The sequence below is a fragment of the Zalophus californianus genome, chromosome 2 (genome assembly GCF_009762305.2).
Source record: "Zalophus californianus isolate mZalCal1 chromosome 2, mZalCal1.pri.v2, whole genome shotgun sequence".
NCBI classification, from domain to species: domain Eukaryota; kingdom Metazoa; phylum Chordata; class Mammalia; order Carnivora; family Otariidae; genus Zalophus; species Zalophus californianus.
The window spans coordinates 81,475,564-81,498,113 of NC_045596.1; positions in this window are offsets into that span (position 1 = coordinate 81,475,564).

Here is a 22,550-nt window from a genome sequence, read left to right on the forward strand (position 1 = left end):
GATGCGGGGCTCGATCCCAGGACCCTGGGATCATGACCTGAGCCGAAGGCAGATGCTTAATGGCTGAGCCACCCAGACACCCTAGGAGCTGATTGTTTGAAAGACTTAATATTGTTGATAATCCCCTGGCCAGAGAAAAAAGAGAAAGGACCCAAATAAATAAAATCATGAAAGAGGAGATATCACAACCAACACCAAAGAAATACAAACAATTAGAAGAGAGTTATTATGAGCAACTATATGCCAACAAATTAGGCAATCTGAAAGAAATGGATGCATTCCTAGAGACATATAAATTACCAAACCTGAACCAGGAAGAAATAGAAAAGCTGAACAGATACACAACCAGTAAGGAAATTGAAGTGGTAATTAAAAATCTCCTAACAAATAAGAGCCCAGGACCAGATGGCTTCCCAGGGGAATTCTACCAAACATTTGAAGAAGAATTAATACTTATTCTTCTGACACTGTTCCAAAAGATAGAAATGGAAGGAAAACTTCCAAACTCATCCTATGAGGCTAGCATTACCTTGATCCTAAAACCAAACAAAGACCCCACTAAAAAAAAAAAGAATTACAGACCAACATCCCTGATGAAATGGACACAAAGTTCTCACCAAGATAGTAGCTAATAGGATCCAACATTACATTAAAAGGATTATTCACCACGACCAAGTGGGATTTATTCCTGGGCTGCAGGTGTGGTTCAACAGCTGTAAATCACTCAATGTGATACACCATGTTAATAAAAGAAAGGACAAGAACCATATGATCTTCTGATTAGATGCAGAAAAAGCATCTGACAAAATACAGCATCTTTCTTGATCAAAACTCTTCACAGTGTAGGGATAGAGAGAACATACCTCGATATCATAAAAACCATCTATGAAAAACTCACAGCAAATATCATTCTCAATGGGGAAAACCTGAGGGCTTTTTCCCTAAGGTCAGGAACATGACAAGGATGCCCACTCTCACCACTGTTGTTCAACATAGTGCTTAGAAGTACTAGCAATAGCAATCAAACACAAAAAGAAATGGCATCGAATAAGCAAAGAAGTTAAATTCTCACTCTTTGCAGAGGACATGATAGTCTATGTGGAAAACCCAAAAGACCCCACCCCCAAATTGCTAGAACTCATACAGCAATTCAGCAAAGGGGCGGGGTATAAAATCAATGCACAGAAATCAGTTGCATTCCTATACACTAACTGAGACCGAAGAAAGAAAAATTAAGGATTTGATCCCATTTACAATTTCACCCCAAACCGTAAGATACCTAGGAATAAACATAATCAAAAGGCAAAAGTTTCTGTATTCAGAAAACTATAGAGCACTCATGAAAGAAATTGTGGAAGACACAAAGAAATGGAAAAACATTCCATGCTCATGGATTAGAAGAATAAACATTGTTAAAATGTCTATGCTACCTAGAGCAATCTATACATTCAATGCAATCCTATCAAAATAGCATCAACTTTTTTCACAGAGCTGGAACAAATAATCCTCAAATTTGTATGGAACCAGAAGAGACGCTGAATAGCCAGAGGAATGTGGAAAAAGAAAACCAAAGCTGGTGGCATCACAATTCCGGACTTCAAGCTCCATTACAAAGTCGTCATCATTAAGACAGTGTGGTTCTGGCACAAAAACAGACACATAGATCAATGGAACAGAAGAGAGAACCCAGAAATGACTCTCAACTCTATGGTCAACTACTCTTTGACAAAGCAGGAAAATTGGACAGCCACGTGCAGAAGAATGAAACTGGACTATTTCCTTACACCATACACAAAGATAAACTCAAAATGGATGAAAGACCTCAATGTGAGACAGGAATCCATTAAAATCCTAGAGGAAAACACAGGCAGCAAACTCTTTAACCTCGACTACAGCAACTTCTTACTAGACACGTTTCCAAAGGCAAGGGAAACAAAGGCAAAAGTGAAATACTGGGACTTCATCAAGATAAAAAGCTTCTGCACAGCAACGGAAACAGTTGATAAAACCAAAAGACAACCAACAGAATGGGAGAAGATATTTGCAAATGACATATCAGATAAAGGGCTGGTATTCAAGATCTATGAAGAACTTATCAAACTCAACACCCAAAGAACAAATAATCTAGTCAAGAAATGGGCAGAAGACATGAACAGACATTTCTCCAAAGAAGACATCCAAATGGCCAAAAGACACATGAAAAAGTGCTCACCATCACTCAGCATCAGGGAAATTCAAATCAAAACCACGATGAGATACCACCTCACACCAGTCAGAATGACTCAAAGTGACAATGTAGGAAATGACAGGTGTTGGCGAGGATGTGGAGAAAAGGGAACCCTGTTATATTATTGGTGGGAATGAATGCAAGCTGGTGCAGCCACTCTGGAAAACAGTATGGAAGTTCCTCAAGAAGTTAAAAATAGAGCTACCCTATGACCCAGCAATTGCACTACTAAGTATTTACCCCAAAGATACAGATGTAGTGATCCAAAGGGGCACATGCACCCCAATGCTTATATCAGTAATGTCCACAATAGCCAAACTATGCAAAGAGCCCAGATGTCCATTGACAGATGAATGGATAAAGAAGATGTGATATATATACACATACACAGTGGAATACTACTCAGCCATCAAAATAATGAAATCTTGCCATTTGCAACGACGTGGATAGAACTAGAGGATATTATGCTAAGCAAAATAAGTTAATCAGAGAAAAAGATTACCACACGATCTCACTGATAATGTGGAATTTAAGAAACAAAACAGAGGATCATAGGGAAAGAAAAAATAAAACAAAATGAAATCAGAGAGGGAGAGAAACCATAAGAGGCTCTTAATCATAGAAAACGAACTAAGGGTTGTTGGAGGGGAGATGGGGGGGATGGGTAACTGGGTGATGGACATTAAGGAGGGCATGTGATGTAATGAACACTGGGTGTTATATAAGACTGATGTATCACTGACCTCTACCTCTGAAACCAATAATACATTGTATGTTAATTAATTGAATTTAAAAAAATGTTTAAAGAAAGATATCTTTTAAAATAAATTTATCTAGGGATGCCTGGGTGGCTCAGTTGGTTGAGCATCTGCCTTCGTTGGGGTCATGACCTCAGGGTTCTGGGATTGAGCACCACATTGGGCTCGCTGCTAAGCGGGGAGTCGCTTCTCCCTGTGTTCACTCTCTCTCTCTCAAATAAATAGATCAAATCTTTTAAAAAATAAAATAAAATAAATTTATCTAAGTAAAAATGTAAAAAAAAAAAATTGACCTAGTTGATGGTATATTTGTTATAGCACCCTGGACACACTAAGACAAAGGTCTTTGTAGATGTATAGTTAAGATGAGGTCATACTGGATTAGGATAAGGACTAAATTCAGTATGAACAACTGTCCTTATAAGAGGAGAAGATAAACAGTGATGTGCCACACAGGTGAGAAGGCCATGAGAAAATGGAAACAGACCATGATTGGAGTGATCTCACAACAATTCAAGGAATGTGAGGGATTGCTGGGAACCATCAAAATCTAGGAGAGGGGCATGGATCATCTATCTTCTCCCTCAGAGCCTGCAGAGGTCACCAACTCTGCTGACCCCTTGATTTTGGACTTCTAGCTCTAGAATTGTGAAAGAATGAATTTTTGTTGCTTTTGTTATCCCGTCTATGGTAATTTGTTACAGTAGCCCAAGGAAACGAATACAGATTTTTGTATGGAGAAGTGGGGTGCTCCTTTAACAGGTAACTAAAAATGAGTAAGTGGCTTTGGATTTGGTAATGAGTAGAGGCTGGAAGAATTTTGTGACACAAGTTAGAAAAAGTCTAGTTTGCTTGAAGAGGCTTTTGGCAGAAATATAGTTTTTGAAAGGTGATTCTGGTGAGGGCTTGAAAGGAAACGAGAAATCTATTATTGGACACTGGAGGAAAGGCAATCCTTATTATGAAATGGCAGAAAACTTATTTTTTTTATTATGTTCGGTTAGCCGCTGTATAGTACATCATTAGTTTTTGATGTAGTGTTCAATGATTCATTAGTTACGTATAACACCCAGTGCTCATCACAACACGAAGTGGTAGAAAACTTATCTGAATTGTATTGCAGTGTTGTGTGGAAAGCAGAACTTGTATGTGATGAACTTGGTTATTTAGCTGAGACTTCTGAGCCAAGTGGGGAAGGTGTGTTCTGGTTTCTCCTTGACGCCTAGAGTAAATAGGAGAAGAAAAGACAAATTGAAGAGAGAACTGGTAAGCAAAACAAAACAAAACAAAACAAAAAACAGAAAAACTGTTGAGGATCTAGATAATGCAGCTCTGAAACAGAGCCAGGATGTCGCTGGACAAACCTTTGCTGAAGAGATCAGGTGTGTTATCCATGGATCTGGTCAACTATCTCATTAGAAGCCAGGAATAAAAATGAGATTACCGAAGAAGGATCTGTGGGAAACCCTCTTATGTAATGGCGTGGATCCCCTGACATACACAAAAGACAAACAGCGTTCTTGAAAACATTATAACAGGAGAAACACTACCAGCTTGAACTGAAGGGGCCAGAGACAGGATGAAGGAAGGCTGCCAGACTTCTGGGAGTCTACAGACAGGAAAACGGCTGACAGAACTATCCAGCTACATACATGTGCTACCCTTTAAGACAAAGGAAAAATGATCCTGAGATAAGGCTGTGGATGCAGAGTCCAGAGTGACAGGCCCAGAGAGTCGAGCCTCCATGAACCTACAGGGTGTCTCCACCACAGACATTATTCCATGTGTCTTCCTGTATCTCTGCTTCTCTTCCTCTCTCCTGTCTGACTGGGAGTGTTTCTCCTTCACTTTTTTTTTTTTTTTAATTTTAATTGCACTATAGTTAACAGCCTCAAAAAGTTAAAAATAGAACTACTCTGTGATCCAATAATTGTGCTACTGGGTATTTGCCCCCCAAATACAAAAACACTAATTCAAAAGGATACATGCACTCCTATGTTGATAGCAGCATTTTTGACAAATAACCAAACTATGGAAGCAGCTCAAGTGTTCTCCTTCACTCTACATGTCTGTTTCACCTTTATTTAACTCTCTCTCCACATAACTATGGAGGGAATTTTTGTCTGTCTAGTTTATTTGGAACTTAGCATGCACACTGTCTTTTGTTTTCTGTTTTCTGTGTAAGGACTGCTTTCTAGACTGGAATTGAGTCAAGAAATGCAGAAGTCAGGGCGCCTGGATGGCTCAGTTGGTTAAGCGACTGCCTTCGGCTCAGGTCATGATCCTGGAGTCCCGGGATTGAGTCCCACATCAGGCTCCCTGCTCAGCAGGGAGTCTGCTTCTCCCTCTGACCCTCCCCCTCTCGTGCTCTCTGTCTCTCTTTCATTCTCTCTCTCTCAAATAAATAAATACATAAAAAAAAAAGAAATGCAGAAGTCAAAACTACAAAGTAAAAGTTTTCTTTTTCTTCTTCTTCCCCTTTTCCTTCCTTCTCTTCCTCTGTTACATAGGAGACTGGGTTTGAATCTCTAGCCAGGACGGTTTAATGATAGTTATTTTTAGGGATTAAATTTGCTTAGATATTTTTAGTCTTAAACTTCAGTTAAATTGATATTGAGTTAAATATTGACTGAATTAGTAGATATTGACTTGAGTTAAAGTGATATTCATTCATATCAATCTCTTTTCATTATTATAAAACTACTACCAGTCAAAACACTTTTTAAAAGATTTTATTTAATTTAGAGAGAGATAGAGAGCACAAGCAGGGGGAGCAGCAGTGGGAGAGGGAGAAGCAGGCTATCCACTGAGCAGGGAGCCTGAGGTGGGACTTGATCCCAGGACTCTGGGATAATGACCTGAGCCAAGGGCAGACACTGAACCGACTGAACCACCCAGGCACCTCAGTCAGACATTTCTGTAGAGAGACTGACATATGTTCCAGCACTCTCCTCCTCTTCATAGCAGGAAAGTCATATACACCAGTCAGTCACAGCAGAAGTGCTCACCATCTCTGGCATTTCTGCTCCATGCAATAGAAATCAGCACTGACTGCACACCTCCCCCTTCCAGGCACTCAGCTGGGCACAGTGGAGTGGCAATGATGGATAAGAGATGGCCTCTGCCTGTGCCAACAGGGAATTTGGAGCAGTGGTTATGGCATGGCCTTGGGTTCAGGCAGACCCTATCCCAACTAGTTGTTTAACTTACACTTATTAACTGTACTTGACCCTAGTTTCCTTATTTCTAAAATGAGGATGAATAATAGTACCTCCTCAAAGGGCAGTTTGATGAACAAATGAGGTAATGCTTTTAAAGGATTTAGGAGGCATTCTGGCAGATAAGACAACCCTCAATAAATATTAGCTACAATTATTATCCATAAAAACAAGATTACAATCTATGGGAGAAAAAGATACACAGACAACCAGGGCTTGTGTTGGCCTATCTGGGAAGTGCCATATCATGGGTAGGAGATAGTGTTCTGGGAGCAGAGAGGGAGGCGCTGTTCTGAATGAAAGACTCAGAGGAAGCTTTGTAGAGAAGTAGGCGTTTGAGGTAGACTTTAAATAATATTGGAGACTAGAGAAAAATCCTCACTGGGCCATTTCTATTGTCCTTTATTCAGTATAACTAGTATGTGTATGGTTTCCAGAGAATAGAAGTTTGCTTTTTTTTTTTTAATTCATATTTGGCAACCTTATAAAATCCATCGTATAGCTAGCTACCTAATTAAATGTAGTTTTTCCAGTTGGATAAGTTAACATAAAGAACATCTTTCCCTAGAATTGCCAAGGGAACAATGTCGTGACTGGTCCATGGCTGTATCAGCAAATTTTAATTATGTAGTCATTGAGAAATGACTGGGGGCTAAGAAACATCACCTACCAGAGGCAAGGGAGGGCCTATGATTTCAAGTTGCTTCCTGTTTGGAAAGGTTTGAAGGAAAGAAGAAAGTGCCAAATCTTGTGTCTGGCATTCAAGGCCCATTATAATCTGACTCCAACCTTCCCATCCACCTTCCCTCTCCATTTTCTCCAGTGGAGGATGTATGTTCTTTAAAATCTTCTGTCTGTGTTGTCCCCAGAACAGAAATCCATTCCTCATTCAGCCCTTGTTCCTCACGTTCCTTTCTTTTTCTGTCCCCTTGGTTCATTTAGATCCTACCCAAATGCTGAGACCTAGGTCAAAGTGCCCCACTATGGAAATATGTTAGCTCCATCTCATAGTCATCCCTTCACTACCAGCATTCCTCCTGTGGCATTTGGAACCCATTCTCTTCTGTTGCTCTTTCTATTTAGTATAGAGATCAGTTTTTCAAATCCTACTGGAAATTTCTGGTTAGGCACCTTCTTAAATTTCATTTATGTTCCCAGCTGTATTTAGTAGCATATATACAATAGGTGTTTAATAAATAGTTGATGAATTTTTTTGCTCATTTACCTTAGGGCAGGCATATGCTAACCATGAGGAATCTGTAATGAATATAATCCAGTGCTTCTTTAAGGACTTGCAGATGGCTGTGGGGTCAGCATTCATTAGGTCAACAAGACAGAGAAACCCTCATATGTGGTAGGAAGTTGTCAGTGCCATTAGAGTTCCAAAGTGGTATCCAGAGGAGGAGGACTCTACCCTGTTTTTTCATTTGTGCATTCTCAACACCTAACTCACTGCCTGGCACATAGTGAGTGCTCAGATATTTGTTCACTAAACTGAAGGGGCGACTTCTACTTACAGAGTCAAGAAAGCCTTGAAGGAAAGTATTTTATTAAGTCTTATCTAGAAAGATGAGTTGGAATTGAGAGGTAGAGATGGAATCAACATAGACAGAGAACCTTAAACAAAATCTTTTCTCTTAATATCCTTTTTTATACTTTTTCCTGTTTACTCATCTCCCCTGCCTGGAGCCCTGGGGTTTGAGGGAATTATATCCATTACCACCTTGTTTTCAAGTCCGAAGTGATTTTGGAGCTCTGATACCCAATCATGACATTCCAGCACTCCATGAACATATGGTTCCAGGAACAACCAAAAACACACGAGGACAAACTCCATAGAGTCAGACTATCTTCTTTAATACTCTCTGGGAAGTTTTCTGCTTTTACCTGTTGCCCTGCCTTCTAGAAGTTTAGATGGGCAGGTCAGAAGAGTAGGGGACACGTTATTGGGTATCAGTGTTCCAAAATCAAAATGGCCATAACAGACCTGGAACAATGTTTGGAATATTCAAAGGTAATCCTATCAGTTTCTAAAGGGTCACAGGTACCCCTCCCCTCTGCTTCTCTCTCTCTCTTTCTCACTGTTTCTCTCTCTGTCCCTGTCCCTCCTTTTCTCTGTAACTGAGCCCAACTCCATGTAACATTCCAATCCAAGCACAATCTTTGAAGTTCAGATTCTCCTCTCTCTGTCTCTCATGAATAAATAAATGAAGTTCAGATTCTCTAGAGAGAGGATATGATTGTTTCAGGCCAGGTCACAGATCCCCCCTCAGGTAGGCATGATAAATAGCCTTCAGGAATGTCCATTCCTAATCCCCAGAACCTATGAATAAATTGACCCTTGTACAACTCAGGGGTTAAGGGGCACTGACACCCCCTTTCTACTGCACAGTTAAAAATTGCATATGACATGTATCATATGACCTCACTGATATGAGGAATTCTTAATCTCAGGAACAAACTGAGGGTTGCTGGAGTGGTCGGGGGTGGGAGGGATGGGGTGTCTGGGTGATAGACATTGGGGAGGGTATGTGCTGCGGTGAGCGCTGTGAATTGTGCAAGACTGTTGAATCACAGATCTGTACTTCTGAAACAAATAACACAACATATGTTAAGAAAAAAGAAAAAGAAGAAGATAGCAGGAGAGGAAGAATGAAGGGGAGTAAGTCAGAGGGGGAGACGAACCATTAGAGACGATGGACTCTGAAAAACAAACTGAGGGTTCTAGAGGGGAGGGGGGTAGGGGGATGGGTTAACCTGGTGATGGGCATTAAAGAGGGCACATTCTGCATGGAGCACTGGGTGTTATGAACAAACAATGAATCATGGAACAGTACACCAAAACAAATGATGTAATGTATGGTGATTAACATAACAATAAAAACATTAACAAAAAAAATTGCATATGACTTTTGACTCTCCCAAAACTTAACTAACAATAGCCTACTGTTGACTAGAAGTCTTACCAATAACATAAACAGTTGATTAACACATATTTTGTAGGTTATGTGTATTATATACTGTATTCGTACAATAAAGCAACATAGAGAAAAGAAAATATTATTAAGAAAATCATAAGGGAAAAAAACTAAAAAGAAAAAAAACACAAAAGAAAATCACAAGGAGAAGAAAATAAGTTTATACTACCGAACTGTATGTATTGAAAAAAATCTGCCTGTACAATTCAAACCTGTGTTGTTCAAAGATTAACTGCGTGTTGCCTTACATGCAAAAAGGATTTTGCAGATGTGATTAAATTAAAGATCTTTTAAAAATTACTATTATTTTCTTTTTTGTTACTGAAGTATAGTCAATATACCATGCTATATTAGTTTCAGGTGTACAACACAGTCCATTTGACGATGCCATACATTTCCTGATGCTCACCATGACGTGTAGTTACCACCCATTGTTACAATATTACTGATTATATTCCCTACACTGTACTTTTCCTCCCCGTGACTTATTTGTTTTGTAACTGGAAGTTTGTGCCTCTTAATCCCCTTCACCTATTTTGCTCATCTTCCCACCCGCATCCCCACACTTGCTCTGGGATCCACCAGTCTGCTCCCTGTATTTATGAATCTGATTCCGGCTTTTTGTTTGCTTGTTTGTTCATTTGTTTTGTTTTTTTACATTCCACATATAAGTGAAATCATGTGGTATTTGTCTTTCTCTGTCTCACTTGCTATTAGGATGATACCCTATAGGTCCATCCATGTTGTCGTGAATGGCAATATTTCATTCTTTTTCATGGCTGAGTGATGGCTGAGTGTATATACCCATATATACGTATACATACACATGTACATATATACACGTGCTACCTATACCACATCTTTTTTATTCATTCATCTATCAATGGAGACTTAGGTGCTTCTGTATCTTTGCTATTATAAATAATGCTTCAATAAATATAGAGGAGCATATATCTTTTTTAAAATTAGCATTTTTGTTTTCTTTAAAGATCTTGAAATGAGGTGATTATCCTGGATTACCCAGGTGGACCCAATCTAAGTACACGGGTTGTTAAAATAGAAGAACATTTTCAGGTTGTGGTCAAGGACCGCACTGGGGGTCAGGACTACCCAAGGTCCTCAGATGACCATGTTACAACAGGGGGTATATTGATTTTCTGTTGCTTTTATAACAAATTACCACAAACTTGGAAGGTTACCAGGAAGGCAAAGGCTGGCATCTCTAATACAGTTATACAGCTAATAATGAGCGTTGCTAAGATTTGACTCCAAAGCCGAAGAGGGAAAAACCAGCATCTTTGCAAGAGACAGGACTATGTGGTTTTTTTTTTTTTACCTAGAGGGCTCATAATTTACAAGAACCTAAGAAAGAATATTGTAACTGGTAGAAATCATTCTCAGTCCAAATCCTTAGTTTTAGGAGGTTAAATTACTGGGTAAAATGATGAGATTAATGTTATTTTAAAAATATTTAGAAAGAAAAAATGTAACCCTTCACGTATGTACATAAATAGTCTGAAAACTTTAAAGCACGAGGGTTGAGTTATAGATGAAGGGTGGGGGAGGAAATTTAGTAACAGTAAATAGAACTCTGGACCAAGATTTTTAAATTCCTAGAGCAATTTTGAAAAATACCCACCTTCAAACCCATTGGTTACTATACAATTAGCATTTCATTTTGATTTTAATACTGAAGCCAAAAATGTTGAAGGAATTGCAATACTTGCCAGAAACCTTGCCATGAGCAATATTGTGAGTGACTTGTAACATCCTGTCGGCCTCTCTCCTGAGGGTGTTGGGAAATGATCTAGGAGAAGCCCAAATCCCAAACCACAAATATGTACACTTCATATCTCTGTGAGAACCAACTGACAAACAATCTGAATGTCCCACAAATGTTTTGGGGACTTATTTTAAATCACTTTTATGGTATGTTTGGCAGATGCAAAATAAAATTACTGAGATGATGTAGAAACACCAAATGTTCATAATACCTTGAAATAATACAAAGTAATACAAATGCCGAGGTTGTGACAATATGAAAATAACCTAAAGCTAAAAGTAGTCCTTTAATGGTGAAGAGATTTCTCCTCAATTGAAGAATATTATTTTTCATGAAAAACAAATTATTACTATGGGGCACCTGGGTGGCTCAGTTGGTTAGGTGTCTGCCTTCGGCTCAGGTCATGATCCCAGGGTCCTGGGATCGAGCCTCACATCAGGCTTCTTGCTCAGCGGGGAGTCTGCTTCTCCCTCTCATACTCCCCCTGCTTGTGTTCCTTCTCTTGCTGTGTCTCTCTCTGTCAAATAAATAAATAAAATTAAAAAAAACCAAATTATTACTATCAATGTCTAATATTCATGGGGTGCTTAGTTTGCTAGGTACTTTGCATACATTGTTGCATCTAATTTAATTCTTAAAATTAATGTATGAGGTAGATATCTTTGTGATGCCCATTTTACAGATGAGAGCACTGGGGCTTAAGGAGTTTACATAAATTTTTCAAGGAAAACAACTGGTGGTAGAGCCAGTATTCCAGGAAGCCCAACTCCAGGTTAAATAACCTGCCTAACAACAACAACAACAGCAACAACAACAACAACACCACAACAGTGATAGCTAGTATCTTTGTTATTCTCACTGTGTTCCAGGTACCATTTTAAATGCTTTACAATTATCAACTCATTTAATCCTCACAATAATTGTGTGATAGGTTCACTATTATTCCCATTTTAGAGATGCAGGTTTTTCATCAATGTCTTTGTCATCATTAAAACCACTTTTTGAGTTTTGTAGCACTTTTCTAGAGCATGTCAGTTATAGTTCCATGTAAGTTGCTTGAGACAGAGTACATTTTCAAGCAAGAGCTGATACAGTACTGGAAATTTTATTGCCAGACATCTTTCCTACTGGAGACTTTGGCATATTCTAGCATGGACTGGCAGTGCCTTGCATCTGGGCATACCTGCCAGCCTGGAGCTTCCCCACCCTTGTCCTGGGGAATCACTTTACTTTCTTTGGGGTGAGAGCATCAGCTTCCTAGATCCCATGTCTTTCTCTCTCTCTCTCTTTTTTTTTTCAGAGATTTTCTTCCCAGCTTTATTAACATATAAATGGCATATACATTGTGTAAGTCTAAGGGTACAATCTGTTGATTTGATACATTTCTATACTGCAAATGATTTCATCATAGCATTAGCTAACACCTGCATCATGTCACATAGTTATCATTTCCTTTAATGTGGTGCAAACGTTTAAGATCTACACTCTAATTAACACAGAGATTTTATGTTGAGCTGATGACAACTTCCTCAGTCTGCCACCTGGTTGTGCCCCATGGGAAAGAAAATATATATCTCCTAGCATGTCTTGCATTTTTCTTCCTATGGCAACCATTCAAATGTGGATGTAAGACCTCTTCCCACAATAAGCACTCTCATCAATGGCTTCAGTGCTTCCTTATCTGGTGGAGCCCCAGGATTGCTTGGGGTTTGTTACAAAATACCCAGGCCTTTCCCCAGACCTACATTTTAGAATGCTGGATGTGGGTCCAAGAATCACTTAATAAGCCCTACAGGAGAGGCTGATGCACAGCCATGTGGGAATCCTGCTCTATGTGCTTGCTACTTCAATGTGTGATCTGAAGACTAGCAGCATCAGCACCAACCTTGTTATAAACCCAGTCTCATGCTCTACTCCAGGCTGTCTGATCTTCAGAAGTCCAGGAAATTCTTGTGCACACTAAAGGTTGGGTCTCCCTGGTCTATATGCCTTCTAGGCACAGAACCAGACTGTGCAGTAAGCTCTGGGTGCACGCTCTGTTCAGCTTGCTTAGCCTTGAGGAGTCCACAGTTTGGTCCGGTTCCTTTCTTCTCCTCCTCTTCCTCCTTCTTCTTCTGTTTCAGAGGTAGAATGTAGTGTCTTTCTCTTGATTTAGTTTGTCACTTTGGGAGAAATTCATCAGGTAGCTTCATGAGAAAAGGTACAGCGGGGCATAAATTTCTTATCTTTAATGTTTCTATTGGATTTTCATTCCTGCTGTGAAAACTTAATTCTCAAGTCCTTTTTTTCTGCCTTGCAACCTGTTCTTCTTTCATGCATACAGTATCTTTTTGTCTCCCTCAGGTTATTAATAACAGTTTTGGGGGAGATTTTTTAAATCTTTCTTCTCATGGATTATTTCTTCTAACTTCTTTTTCTTTGTTTGCTTTGTTTTCTCTCACGTTAGAAAGCTAGAATCACCTCCAACATCTGGTGGGTTTTGGTTGTTTGCTTCTGTTGAAGAATGGGACACTAACAAGCTGCTGGGAAGCTCTGGATACATGGGTGGCATTTGTTGACCATGGGATTTGCTATAGAATTATCTGGTAGTTTTAACGATTAGGGAATCTGCAATGTCAATATGTTTAAGTCTTTTCTCTTTGGGCTGGTCAGATTTTTCACAGAAGGATTTTCCAATTTTGTGTGTGGAAGGTACATGCCCAGCTGCCACTATGTAGGGGTCCAAGAGGGCAGTTGAAGATCCCAGTATAAGCCTCTTGGAAAAAAAAGGCAGAATCCAGGACTATGCAGGCAACTCCACAAAGTTTGTTTATATTAATCTCATATGACTATAAGTCAAAACTCTATTAGACCTATAATCTCACATTTAGTAGCTCTTAAATGGTTTCTTTTAAGGCCTGTGAAATTTTTTTTATATCAAGCCTTATATACCCACCTTAGATAATCTTCAGGTTCCTCAATGATCCAGTGAGAAAACGCGTCTATGACTCTACGAGTACATGCAAAATGTACAAAGTTTTGAAATCTTCTCAAGGATTTAGACATCTCAGAATAGTTTATATTATTTAGACAATTGTTTGTCCAGAGGGTTTTTTCTTAAATGAAGACAAAAATCACAGTAACTTCAAGTTATTTCACAATTACATAGGAATGTCAGCAGCTGAAAGCTTTATTTCCTCACAGTTTCTTTATAGATAATAAAGCCGTAAATCTCACTGTAACAAGTAAAACCAAACAGTTACAGTTAAAAAAGGTAATTTTATTTCTCCACTTTCCTTCAGTCGCAGGTATCTGAGGTAAACAGCCAGTTTTGAACATTTCCACACCTTTCTCCTTGCTCATATAAACCTGTGTACTAACGAATGAGAATATTTTTACTTTGTCTTTCACAAAAATTGGATCACACAATACATTACTCTGTACTTTGTTATTTACATGTAATGATCATCATATTTATCCCTCTTAAAAATATATATAATTTTATAAATATCCACTTAACATTCAAAATTGGGGTTTATTATTCCTTATCCTGTTAACTGGACTGTTTAAAGATTTTTTTTTTCCTTCTACAATCAAGACCGCACTAAATGGCCTCATCTTTATATCCTTACACCCAGATGCCTTTATTTCTATGGAGTTGATTCCCAGGTGTAGCATTCCTAGGGGAAAGGACACGTATGTTTTAAAATTTTCATAAATAGTAGCAATTGCTTTTCAGAAACCTGTAGCCATTCACATTTTTATCAGTTGTATAAACTGGTAGGTGAGTAATGATATCTCATTTTTTTAAAGGATTTTTATTTATTTATTTATTTATTTGAGAGAGAGAGACAGAGATAGCAACAGAGATAGCAGGGAGAGGGAGAAGCAGGGAGGAGAGGGAGAAGCAGGGAGGCGAGGGAGAAGCAGGGAGGAGAGGGAGAAGCAGACTCCCCGCTGAGCAGGGAGCCCGACGTGGGGCTCAATCCCAGGACCCTGAGATCATGACCTGAGCCAAGGCAGACACTTAACCCACTGAGCCACACAGCTGCCCCTCTCATTTTATTTTATTTTGTGTTTTGCGGACTACTATCAAGGTTTTGCATCATTTCCTATGCTTGTTGGCCATTTGTATTTTCTCTGTTATGAATTTCCGTTGTTGCTCATTTTCCTATTGAGCTGTTTGTCTTCATTATAAAAAAGCTCTTAGATATTAGAGATCCTAATTCTTTGTTAATCATGTGTTGTAAGTATTTTTCCTTGTGTATTATTTTCTTTTCGACTTTATTTCTTTACACCAAAATTAAAAATTTTCTACATGCTCAAATTTTGATTTTAAATACTTTCATGAAATTATTGAAGTCATCTTCAGAATTTATTTGAATTAATATATCTCATGAAAAGTCAGAGATTTAAAGTGATTATTATATACCACATACATTTTCTCCTTTGTTCTCTATGCCCTATGATTTAGTTACTCTTATAATCCTGTTTTCAGTATCCATGACATGTGCCTGTGCCTTTTCGCTTTCTGTGGAAATTTTCGATTATAGTCCTAGCCAATAACTTCTGTGCTGGAATATATATTTATATAAAAATATAATCACTTGAACTATTTAATCAATTTCTCCATAGTAAAAGTTGATTGATTTATCCAATATTCTTTTTTTTTTTTTTTTTTTTTTTAGAGTTGGGTAGGGGCAGAGGGAGAGAGAGAGAATCCCAAGCCGGTTTCATGACCAGCATGGAGCCAATGGGGGGCTCGATCTCACGACCCTGAGATTATGACCTGAGCTGAAACTAACAGTTGGATGCTTAACTGACTGAGCCCCCCAGGTGCCCTGATCCAATATTCCTAAAAGTCTTAAAAAGAGAACTGGTAATCAATTTGCTGTTAAGCACATTCTTTAGTAATTTAGAAGAACTTGATATTGAGGGTTTCTGGTTCTGAATTCTTTTGTCACTTTGTAGTAGACAGAATTCTAAGATGACTCCCAAGAATCCCTTATCCTGGTATTCACCCTTTACATAATCCCCTACACCTAAGTGTAGATGGCACCTTTGAATATGATGGGCTAGTCGCTTGATTAGATTATTTTATATGGTAAATGGCGATGGTATTGTTACTGCCATGATTATGTTCCATTACATAAGACTGGAGGAGGATTGGAAGTCAGGAGATTGTAAGCATGAAAGGACAAATGGAAGGAGGCAGGCTGAGATTGTTTATGGCCTGCCACCAGCAAAAGAGTGGAAACTTTAGTCCTCTAACCACAGGGAACTGAATTTGGCCAACAACCCTGTGAACGTAGAGGAGGACTCCAAGATCCAGAAAGGAATTCACCCTAGCTGACACCGTGATCTCACCTGTGCCTAAACTTTTGCTCTAAAGAAACCATGACATAACACATGGAGGTTCTTTCAAGCCACTAATTTTATGGTAATTTGTTACATAGTAGTAGAAAACTGATACACATATAGAGATATGTTTCATGTCATTATGAATCACGCACAATTACGTTTATTTTTCAAGTACATTTTCTCAAATTTAGAGTAAACTTTTATGTGTAATCAAGGGAGATATTTAGAAAAGGATCACTTTCAGGTAATAAGGACAGGCTTTAGGGAGGACAGGGAATTATGAAACTTTTTTAGTGATGTGAAGGGTGAAGGAGACAGGTGAGTAGAGACAGGGAAGTCACTTGGGGTAAGATTTTGACTTGCAGAGGGGGGGAAGCATAGAGGAAACTGACAATAGAATACTACTTGCTGGGAAATTTTTGAAAGTGGAAAATTTAGTTTAAAATAAAAAAGTATGATACAAGAATAGAAATAAGGCCTAACATAATTTAAAAAGTCTTATATACTGGCTATATGTTAAAATTATTTATTTCTACTTCTGATATTTATATAAAGGAGTTTTTTTTTAAAGTTTTATTTATTTCAGTAATCTCTACACCAAGCGCAGGGCTCAAACTCACAATCCCGAGATCAAGAGTCACATGCTCTTTTCTTTTTTTTAATTTAAATTTAATTAGCCAACATATAGTGCATCATTAATTTCAGATGTAGTGCTCAATGATTCATTAGTTGCATAGAACACTCAGTGCTCATCAGATCATGTGCCCTCCTTAATGCCCATCACCCTGTTACCCCATCCCTCCACCCCCTCCCTTCCGCAACCCTCAGTTTGTTTCCTGAAGTCAAGAGTCTCTCATGGTTGGTCTCCCTTCTCTGTTTTCTTCCCATTCAGTTTTCCCTCCATTCGCCTATGCTCCTCTGTGCTATTTCTTATATTCCACATATGAGTGAAACCATATGATAATTGTCTTTCTCTGCTTGACTTATTTTGCTCAGCATAATACCTTCCAGTTCCATCCACATCGATGTAAATGATAGGTATTCATCCTTTCTGATGGCTGAGTAATATTCCATTGTATATATGGACCACATCTTTTTTATCCATTCATCTGTTGAAGGGCATCTCGGCTCTTTCCACAGTTTGGCTACTGTGGACATTGCTGCTATGAAGTTGGGGTGCATGTGCCCCTTTTCTTCACTACATCTGTATCTTTGGGTTAAGTACCTACTAGTGCAATTGCTGGGTCATAGGGTAGCTCTATTTTTAACTTATTGAGGAACCTCTATACTGTTTTCCAGAGTGGCTGCACCAGCTTGAATTCCCAACAGTGTAACAGGGTTCTCCTTTCTCCACATCCTCGCCAACATTTGTTGTTCCCTGTCTTGTTAATTTAAGCCATTCTAACCGGTGTAAGGTGGTATCTCATTGTGGTTTTCGTTTGTATTTCCCTGATGCTGAGTGACATTGAGCATTTTTTCATGTTTCTGTTTGTCCATTTGTATGTATGAACAGAAGTGTCTGTTCATGTCTTCTGCCCATTTCTTGACTGGATTGTTTGTGTTTTGGATGTTGAGTTTGGTAAGTTCTTTATATATCTTGGATACCAGCCTTTTATCTGATATATCATTTGCAAATATCTTCTCCTATTCCATAGGATTTAGTTTTGTTGACTGTGTCCTTTGTTGTGCAAAAGCTTTTTATCTTGATGAAGTCCCAATTTTTGCTTTTGTTTCCCTTGCCTCTGGAAACATGTCTAACAAGTAGTTGCTGTGACTGAGGTCAAAGTGGTTGTTGTCTGTGTTCTCCTCTAGGATTTTGAGGGATTCCAGTCTCACATTGAGGTCTTTCATCTATTTTGAGTTTATCTTTGTGGATGGTGTAAGAGAATGGTCCGGTTTCATTCTTCTGCGTGTGGCTGTCCTATTTTCCCAGCACCATTTATTGAAGAGACTGTCTTTTTTCCATTGGATATTCTCTCCTGCTTCGTTGAACATTAGTTGACCATAGAGTTGAGGGTCCATTTCTGGGCTCTCTATTCTGTTCCATTGATCTATATGTCTGTTTTTGTGTCAGTACCATGCTGTCTTGGTGATCACAGCTTTATAATATAGCTTGACATCAGGCATTGTGATGCCCCAGGTTTGGTTTTCTTTTTCAACATTCCTCTGGTGATTTGGGGTCTTTTCTGGTTCCATACAAATTTTAGGATTGTTTGTTCCAGCACTTTGAAAAATGTCGATGGTATTTTGGTAGGGATTGCACTGAACGTGTAGAAAGCCCTGGGCAACATAGACATTTTAACAATATTTATTTTTCCAATCCATGGGCAAGAGTCACATGTTCTTTTGACTGAGCCAACCAAGCAACCCTATATAAAGGAGTTTAAAGTATTCAACCAACAATTTTTATAGTTCTGAAAATATAACAAAGAGACCTTAAGGACTCCAGTAGCAATTTGGGCCAGTGGTTCCTTCTTTCCAAAGATTATTAACAGTTGGCCCTACAATGACTGTCCCTCCCAATTACCCCAGTATATCTAGGAGATTGTTCATGGGAAGGGAGAGTTGTTAGTCATGAGATTTTGTCCCAAGGGGAAGTACTGTAGCTCTTCCCTCCCTTCCTATTTCTTTCCTAGCTGTGGGAAGGGCTGTAAGACATTTGCTCTTTCAGAGAGTTGCAGAGATTTCTACTTCTGAAGCAATGTACATTATGTAATCATGACAGCTAGGTCCCAAGGTGTTATCAGTCTTCAAGTTTTGGAAGTGTATTGTATAAATCTCCCACTTCCCCAAATGAAAGGAGATAATTGAATATACTGTGACTTATTTCAGACTCCTAACGATTTACTTCTCATTTAATGTTTAATTTATGAGTCACTTTTTCTAGTTTCCCAGTTTCCCAATTCCCCAGACGGTGGACTAGTTTATGCCAAAAGCAAAAGAAAAGAAAAGAAAATCATTTTCAAAGTTATCATTTCTTCTCTATGTAATACTCATTTTCCATATATGAACTATCATTCAATTAGAATTCTTCACTTCTTCTTCACTTACCAAACTGGAAAGAAATGTAGTTCCTTTTGGGAACTGTTTTAGGGGAAATAATAATTTTTAGTTATTTCACAAGAATTATTCTATCTTTAATGATCAGTGGAGGACCACAGAACTGAACGGCAATGTAGACCCAGAGAGGCAACAAGACTCATTCGTGAGCTTAAACTTTACCCTCGAGGTAATGCACATGATAAAATTTGATCACTCCACACCAGTGTGGTCTATTGCTGATTGCAAATATCTAAATTGCAAAAAATTAAGTTTCAGAACAACATTTACTGCTCCCCTACCATGTATATTGCAATATGTTAGGTACTGGGGAGATTAGATACATACAAAACAAGGTCTTGGCACCCTAAGACCCAGCCCTTATAGTGAGAGATTTAAGTGAAAGTTCAACATAATTTAACATAATGTTAAACATAATAAACATATTAAAGGTCAATGTAACCCTAAGGTTAAACAGAATATTAAAGGGTACATGTAAGGCAATACATGAACACTTGACCTATAAGCTGTAGAAATATCTGTTCAGGAGTCAGAGGAGAAAATTTCTCTTGCTGCCATGTCTTGTGATGTCCATGTTTTCATTGTTGGGTAGCCTTTGTCACAATAAAGGAACTTTGGTGTCTCTCACAGAAATACTTTAGTAGCTCATTTTGTTTTTTCACTTTCTCATTTCTTTCATCAGCATGATGGCATTTGATGTTTGGCAGGCTTCCATGAGTGAAGAGGAGCACACCAGGTAGTGGGGCTCAAGTTCAACTCTCAGTGTGGGGATTAAGAAGTCTAAGAAGTGTATTAGTTTGAAATGGATTAAAGGGCAAGTAATTGAACTGAACACCTAGGGGTTATTTTCTTCCCAGATAATCAGAATTTGGAGGCAGACATTTTTCCTGCATGTGTTCAGCAGCATGTGACATCAAGGTCAGTGTTTCTGAAAGTACCTTAGCCTTTTCCCATGATTGTTACCATTGGGTCCAAGATGGATGTCCCAGCAGCAGGTTTTACAACTATGTTTAAACAGGCAAAGGGGAGAAGGAGGAAAAAAGGGGTAGTGCTAATCACATTTGCTTCCTTCATCAAAAAACTGGCAGCTTCATTCTAGAAGGCTTCATCAAAATTTTGTTACATCTCTGTTGGTGAGAAGACTGTCATATGGCCACGCCTAGATGCAAGAAAGGCTGGGAAAGCAAGTATATAGCTTTCCTAAGCCCTGTGGTAGAGGCAGCAAGGTAGAAGTGGTTTGAGATGTACTGGTTTAGGCAATGGATATTATTGGTCAGGGAACAAAGGACTACTGGAGGTAGGAATATGTGTTTTACATGAAGGGTCTCATTTAGTTATTACAGTGATGCTGTAGATAGGTGCTTTTATTATCCCTATTTTACAGATGAGAAAACCGAGTTTAGCTAATTTGTACTAGTTAGTTGCTAAGATTCAAACTAGATAGTTGCAGGGATCCACACTGCTTGTTGACATTCAAACTTTTTTTTTTTAATGCAGTGTTCATGCTCTTACTCGCTGTTACTGCAGACTTAAAATCAGATGTCACAGACTTTTATGCAAATGCTTAAAAACATATTTTGAGAAACGGCAACATGACTGGCATAAACATATCACCTTCTAAAGATAATAAAATGAAAGTAATAATAGTCCATTGAATCTGCAAATTTTATTTCTTTTTTAAAAATTTCTTTTTTAAAAAATTCATCTTATTTGTCATATAGTCAGTTTTCATCCTTGGGAGAGCGTCAGTGCAGATCTTTGGCAGCATGCTCCAGGCAACAGCCCTATGGAAGATCTGGCATGATAGTGAGAACTCACTGCTGGACTCTGGGCTCCATAATCCTGGCAAAAAACCCTGCCTCAGTCTCTTTTTATGGAAACTTGACAGATGGATGGCCAATAGTCTTGAAAGGCTTGTAATATTCATTGGACAGCAAATTGTATAGGGTGAGTCATCTATGATGTTGGGAACAAGTTAGGTTTTTGATTTTTAGGGTGAGGTAAACATATATAATCTGGCTCCATTGTCTTCCAGGAGTTTGACTTGTTATTGTTTTCATTATTTATCTTTGAAACATGGTCATTTCATGATAAATTTAGTTTAAATGCTAATAGTGTGAGAGAAAGGAGGCTATATAAGGTTTTTCTGAATTTTCGTATTTACTGAAGGCCTCATAGAAAAAGCATCACGAAGGTGATAGGCCAATGTTGACACAGTGTTTTTCAGAGCATGTTGTTTGTTTAAGCTGTGTGCCTTTAAACCCCAGACTCTCGTGGTTTTTATGTATGCAAAAATCAGAGTTAAAAAGAGCCCTTCCTTGGAAGTTACTTGGTCTGTTTTATGTGAAACATCTCACTCTAATAAAAATTTGGAAGACTCAAGAACTCATAAGGATTGATGCTTAGTTGACAAATGAAAATTGTGCATCTTCACTTAGGGTCTTCATGAAGCTACTTGTGGGACAGGTAGTTAGTGAGTTGCATTGTAGTGTTGTAACTGGAATGCCCAAGGGAATGGGTAACCTTTTTCTCCCTCACATCCAAAATCTATGTTCAGACTCCCAGCATCTTCCTGTCTACCTAGTTATTCACCCACCATCCTGGACTCATGTTTGAAATGTATACATACCACCCTTAACAATGCTTACAGTGAGGGTGCTGTTGCCTGGGATAGCAGAAAGCATTCCCAGCAACACCAAAAGAATCCAAATCTTGTGCTTTTATCCTAGGATGTAAGTATTATTTTCTGTATGTATAAACTGCCACACACCGTTACACACACAGAAGGTGAACTGGGTTGGTGACTACTATGATAACCAGCCATCTTATTTATTAATTTTTAATTTGGATGTGTTAATATCTCACGGTCCAAAGTTTCAACTTACAGTTATTAACAATCAGCCCATGAACTTGCAAGGTGAATTTACTAAGATGGCTGCTATAAGTAATGTCCAGTTGTCACATCATATTTTAGAAGTTCCTTCTTATATTGTTTGGAATTTGGAAAGCATTTCCCCATATGCATAAATTAATTCCATATTAGAGATCTTCCTCATTATTCTTCTTCATTGTTCCTTTTTAAAAAAGAACTTCCTCTCCGCCCTGTTGCTACTGCTCTTATAGTCTACTTGTCCAACCTTTTAAAGTTGATCATATGGGCCTCTTTTCCCTTATAGCTCAACTCTT